General features: G+C 39.1%; 1 non-coding gene across 1 annotated transcript; it reads right to left on the bottom strand.

Moving 5' to 3' along the window:
- Positions 1–6,075: 6,075 nt before the first annotated feature.
- On the bottom strand, positions 6,076–6,180 carry LOC116089559. The gene has a single exon (XR_004118355.1). It is a non-coding gene; the product is annotated as a U6 spliceosomal RNA (small nuclear RNA).
- Between the last annotated feature and the right edge of the window lie 583 nt (positions 6,181–6,763).

Raw genomic sequence — 6,763 nt, 5'->3', positions numbered from 1 at the left:
CTTTCAATTTTATTGTTTCTATAGTAGTGTAGCACACAGATCTTTACTATTTTGTTTCTGATAATTGTTCCAACACAGCTAGAGGTAAGGATTGATTTCCTACAAAAAAAAAATGTCATGTTTATGTTTGCAGTTCCAAACCTTCTCTTTTTTTGTGGTTTTGTTTTTTGTTTTGTTTTGTTTTGTTTTGTTTCTGAGACAGGGTTTCTCTGTGTAACCCTGGCTGTCCCATTATTCACTCTGTAGATCAGGCTGGCCTCAAATTCAGAAATCCACCTGCTTCTGCCTCCCAAGTGCTGGGATTAAAGGCATGTGCCACCACTGCACGTTTTTCCAAACCTTCTTAATGGTAATGAAGCATACAACAGAATCAGGAAATAGAGAGTATACAGAAAGGATGCTTGCCACTTTAAATGTAATGTCTTCTCTTGAATTTCCTGTACACCATTTCTGTTGGTTTTTTTCTCTCCTTACTTAAGAATCTTAGAAACTAAATATTGAAAACAGTACCCAAATATAGAAGGACACAAGTACATAAACTGGTGATTAGAAGATACACACTTGGTATATATATTCCTTATATATACAAGAAACATAGTGTCATAGTATTAAGCAACTAAAATCAGGGGAAATGTGCTACAGTGGTTAGCTTATTATGGAAAACCTATAAACTGTTATCTTGAAATGAAATGCTGTAGTAACAAATACCTTAAACATGTGAAATATGTGTCATCAAAACAGATATAGCACTCTGTTGAGCTTAAGTCATGTGAAAATATGGAGTAAGACTGTTCCCTAAAGTAGACGAGAATGAACGTATGTATTAAGCTGGAAGTTCTAAAGGTGGTGGTTTTTCAGTACTAGTGTGTGTTTGCTACTGTTGACTGTATATATCAAGAAAAATTCAAAAAGAGATTAAGTCATGAGAAATGTGCTTCATTATCCAGGATTCAATAGAACAGAGAACAAAATTCAAGATTGCAAAAGACCAGGAGAAAGCATTTTATAGACTCAAGGAAACAAAAAGGAAAGACTGATAAATTTTTTGACAAATAAAAGGCCATTAATATCTAGCCTTGGGCAATGGGTTGGTCTTTTCAGTAGAGCTAAATAACCTTTAAAGAAGATACCTTTAAGTTGACAGGTAATAGATACAGATTGTAGAGAAGCAGAAAAATAAGTCATATTTGAGGCTGATATTCAGGAAAGAAAATTAAGTATTATTGATGCTACCTTCCACTGATTGCACAAAACCAAGTCATAAATCTTTTAAGTTTTTATGGATGGATTGGTTTAGAAGTGAATGCTCACAGTCATCCATTGGACTGAGCACAGGGTTCCCAATGGAGGAGCTAGAGAAAGGACTCAAGGAGCTGAAGGCGTTTGTAGCCCCATAGGAGGAACAACAATATGAACCAACCAGTATCCCCAGAGCTCGCATGGACTAAACCACTAACCAAAGAGTACACAAGGAAGGCTTCAGCCACATATGTAGCACCCAGAGGATTTCCTTGTGGGATATCAATGAGAGGAAAGGCCCTTGGTCCTCTGAAGGTTGGATGCCCCAGTGTAGGGGAATGCCAGGACAGGGAAGCAGGAGTGGGTGTGTTAGTGAGCAAGGGGAGGGGGATGAGAGAGGGGGATTTCAGAGGGGAAATGAGGAAAGGGGATAAAATTTGAAATGTAAATAAAGAAAATATCCAATAAAAAAAGATGTGAATGTCAAACTCTATTAAGCAAATATTAAGAGCCCCTAACTACTCAATTTTGAAACAACCCGTTTTTAAAGGAGAAGAAGATATCTTCTATACACATACAGCACCAAGGAGGAAAGAGTTCCCATTATGAATTTTAGAAGTGTAGACATGATAATATACAAGGTCGAAGATCTGTGGAGAGGAAAACCATGAATGGAAGTGGTAGAAAGTTACTTCCAGAGGTCACAACTCAAAAATCTCATCAAATTACTTGTCTAATTAAAAGAAGCCTCCAGTGCTCCACCATATAAAAAATCAAGGGGTTAGACTGGACCAATAGCTACTGCATTGTGCCATGTCCTAAGTGGGAGTGTGTTGTGGTTACTATAATGCACTTCTTAGGTCCAACAAAAACCTAAAGTGTTTAATTTCTTAGATGTCATCAGTGATGACTATTGCCCTCAAATGGCACTTTTTGATCACTGTTTTAGCTAGAGACAATTGCTCAGACCATTTCCAATGCTATGCTACTTTCTACGTGTCATCCAAATCCCCAAACTCTTCAGTCTAGAGTAGAAAGATTCAGCCTCCTCACCTTAATTTTGCTACAAATCTGAAGAGCTTCCAGACTCACCATGAACTTGGATGAATGTTATCTTTAGACTACTTCCCTCTCTCCTAACCTTCAAATACTCTCTGTATGGTGATCTCTGCATGGCACAGTCTTGCTTTTTAGTGAATGAAACTCTGCCAGGGACTATATTCTCATCAAGTTGTTTTTGCCTCTATATTTTATATTAAGTGGAGGTGGGGTAGGGATACTTTTGTATTCTTGTTTAAAGATCAGTGTCCTGTTTGACTAATACCTGGAGATCTGGGATGTGAAGGAATATGCAGGAATTGAAAGGACTTTGGCTACAGTACATGGATACCTGTTGATCACAGGGCATGATATGGCACAGAATACCGGTATTCACCTATATCTCTTCTCCTGTAGAGTAGTAAAGTGTCCACAAACAACTTCAAAATCTCTTGTGAGATGGGTTTGATGTTACTAGAATATTTTATTCTAAAATATACTGTAAATATTCTAACATATTCTCTTTTCTTCTAATTAGTTTTTAGTCTAACATATTCTTAATAATACGTTAAGAGATTTTTTTCATTTATGTTATTGGTCTACTCTAAGTGTCTTCACTGATGCCATTGAAGAAGAGGTAAGGGCTGAGTAATGGATGAGATAGGAAAAGGGAAGTCATGCTCATTCCACTTCAGAGAATGTGTCTGAGAAAATGGCAGCTCCTCTACCTAAAATGAAAATGTGTCTCTTATGCCTATAGAGCTATGCTGATCAAAAAATCTCATATGTAAAATTGTAAAAAAAAATAATTGACCCATTATGAATCTCTGTCAGGCTATATGGTATTTACAGGAGTACAAACTTTATACAAAAAAAAAAAGAAAGAAAAACATAGATAGTAACTGCCCCTTTAATGATTCTTGCTTCTCCCTTTCCCTCCAGCGAGCACTTATTCTTATCATCCTCTTCATCCAATAGTATTTATTAAATGGTCACATTTGCATGGCACCGTACCTGTGAGTTTCCATTTCTCTCCAAGGAAGATTTCCTGGTTTAGAAGTTTTAATGACTGCTTCTTTGAAAATGTCTTAAGAGGGTTTTGACTGTAATTCCCTTTCTCCTGGCTCTTATTTAATAGGTACCAATGCCTATCTTTTGCCTGGGGTCTTGGGTTAGGGAATGGAAGATTCATTAACCATGGTGAGTTATGGATTTCAATGCCCTGGCTACTTCATTTCTCATATCCAACTAGATCATTTCCTTCCTAGTCCTTCCAAAGCCCAAGGAGGCATATATTGTAAGTAGCCTTAATCTGCTTCATTAGAACAATTTTTTAAAACATTTTAAGATTGATACCACCAATATTACCATATTACTTCTGGTGACATGCATGGCAGAATAATAATGCTCTCATACTAGCTGGCAGTAATAGAGTGATTGGAGTTGGAGTACTACAGTAAAACCATATAATTTTTAGGGCTTGGAGATATTAAAATTAATCTCATTTTCAGATATAAAAACCCATATCTAAGGAGGTGAAATCCTTTGCCTAAGTTTACATACTAGGACTAGTGTCTGACTCTAGTGATTAACATTCATAAGCTGATGTGTTCTGCTACCACAGTATTTCAAATAAGGCAGGATGCTATTGACAGAAAGGAAGGATCTCATAGTTTTGGATCCAGTAAAGGATAGCAGAGCCTTCCAAGTTTATAACATACTGGTATATAATATATTACAAAAGCCAGATATATAGGTAGTCCAACTTGGACACCTTTCAGGCATAATGTTTTCTTTTTATTTCCTCTCCCTGTTTCAGTGAATAGTCTTTCTAAGCCTTACCTCCTGCAATTCTAAGAGGTGATTCCTTCCCTATAACACCAGTTGTGTCCTTCTCCTGGGAAAGAAGTTTCTCATCAACTCCCATAGTCTGTCTTTCAGGGCCAGCTAAACATTTCAAACAAAATACAAGTACTAAAAAAATGATAACTAGGACTTGTCTTCAACATTAGCTACATGGAAGACTGTAAAAGCAATCATTCATTTTATTTTTGCTCCACCCTTTAATCATTGCTTTCCAGCTGGGGTGATTTTCCTCTCTCTGTGACAAATTTAGCAACACTGGAGACTTTTTTCTAGCACTTCAGCTAAGAGATTATTTCATTCTAGTGACTGAAGATCAAGAAGGTAGAGCAATATTCAACAGTGCGCAGGTCAGCCCCTGTAGAAGAAGGGTCCCAGTCTAAGAATTAATATGCAAAAGTTGAAGATCCACTTTGTGGTACTCCATTCTCCCCCCATAGCCACTCACACAATGAACCTGCAAATTCATAATATCTCATCTCTCTCTGCCTACAGAGGACTTTGGAAGACTATAGGAAAAGGAGCTCCTTAGCTTTATAAATCCTAAATGAGAGAATATAAATTAAGAATCATTATTTTATATTTCATTGGGTTGCTGGAAACTGATAAAATATAACAGTAGTTGTATGGATATCTGTAGACATTCAAAATGAGGTATGGAGTTTACTATAAGTGTCATGTATGCAAATGGGTCTTAAGCACACTATAAGAGTGTAGCAGAGACTGAAGGAAAGGCCATCCAGAGACTGCCCCACCTAGGGATCTGTGGGGCAGTGTTCTGTTCAGGCAACCTGGGCCCAGTCTAATATAAGTCTGGAATCCCTGTTCCCCAGTGGGCAATTTCTGCCTGTAAGAGATGGAAAGAGTTTGGCCACACCTCCTGAGTCCCTGGCTCCTGTTTCAGTTACAACCTCTCACAGCCCCCTGCAGGAGATATGTGTTTTGTCACATAGACAATGCCCCATGCTCCCAGAATTCTTGCTGGACCCTACCCCGTCATCTGACCACAGCCAGGCATACCCCACTCCACAGACAAATAGCTCTACCTCACACAATACAAGGGGCAGTTTGCCCCCTCCTCTCTCTCTTGTTCTTTGTCCTCTCTTGCCTTCTTCCTCTCTTGCTCTCTTCTTTTCTTACCCTCTCTCTTCCTCTCCTCTCCTTTCTTCTCCTCTCCTCTCCTCTCCTCTCCTCTCCTCTCCTCTCCTTCCCTCTCTTCTCCTCTCCTTCTCCTTTATCTCTCTCTCTCCATGGCCATGACTGGCCTATTTTATCTTTCCTATAATAAAATATCTCATGATTATGCATCGCCTCCTTTTAACTAATGTGCTGTGCAACCTCAGGCATCGGCAGCAGAGAGACACAGGACATCCATCCCACATGCAGACCCCAAACCCAGACACTTTTGCTGATGCCAAGAAGTACTTGCTGATAGGAGTCTTATAGGAACTGTCTCCTGAGAGGCTCTGCCAGATCCTGACCAATACAGATGAGGATACACACAGCCAACCATCGGACTGAGCACAGGGACCTATTGGAGGATCTAGGGGAAGGACTGAAGTAACTTAGGGGGCTTTATCTGGCATCAATGGGAGGGAAGGCCCTTGTTCCTGTGAAAGCTTTCTGCCCCAGTGCAGAGGATGCTAGGGCAGTGAGGTAGGAATGGGTGGAGGAGCACCCTCATAAAAGCAGGGTAAGGGGGATGGGATAGGGAGGTTGCAGAGGAGAAATTGGGAATGGGGATAACATTTGAAATGTAAATAAATAAAATATTCAATTAAAAAAATTAAAAAAGAGTTAATACCATTGATCCTCACACCATTCCTCATTGTAGAAAGAGATGGAACCCTACCAAAATCATTCTACAAAGTTCATAATGCTCTGACACCAAAACTGAAAATGAGTACAATAAAACAAATATAAAAAAAAATTTAGAACAATCTCTCTCATAAAAGATAAAAAATGTAAAATTTTTGCATAGGGGCCATGCTACTCTTCTCTATATCATTCCAACTTTAGTATATTTGCTGCAGAAACCAGGCAGCACAACCAGCTGATATGAGGCCCCCAATACATATACAGCAGAGGACTGCTGGTTCTAGGTTCAGTCAGAGAACACGCACCTAACCCTCAAGAGACTGGAGGCCTGAAGGAGTTTAGAGGTCTGGTGGGGGGTAGGACTAGACAGGTGAGAACATCCTCATGGAGACAGGGGGTTGGAGAGGAGGTATGGGATGTGGAACAGTCAGAGGGTAGACTGGGAGGGGGATAAAATCCAGAGTGTAAAAAATAATATTAAATATAATTTTAAAAAAATGTAAAATTCTATAAATTCCTATTCAAAGACACATAAAGATAACTAAAGATAATCATAAACCATGGTCAAGTCAGTTTCAAAGCAAGGAGTATGAACTTGGTTCAACATATACAAATTCATGTTAAGTACAGTATACCAATGCTTTAAAAAACTGGAAATTCATGCGGTAGTGGCACATGCCTTTAATCCTAGCACTTGGGAAGCAGAGTCAGGTGGATTTCTGAGTCAAGACCAGCCTGGTCTACAGAGTGAGTCCCAGGACAGCCAGGGCTACACAGAGAAACTCTGTCTCAGAAAAAAAAAAAA

The sequence above is a fragment of the Mastomys coucha genome, unplaced genomic scaffold (genome assembly GCF_008632895.1).
Source record: "Mastomys coucha isolate ucsf_1 unplaced genomic scaffold, UCSF_Mcou_1 pScaffold14, whole genome shotgun sequence".
NCBI classification, from domain to species: Eukaryota; Metazoa; Chordata; class Mammalia; order Rodentia; family Muridae; genus Mastomys; species Mastomys coucha.
Note: the sequence above shows the minus strand (reverse complement) of the source record. Positions and strands in the feature narration are given on the sequence as shown.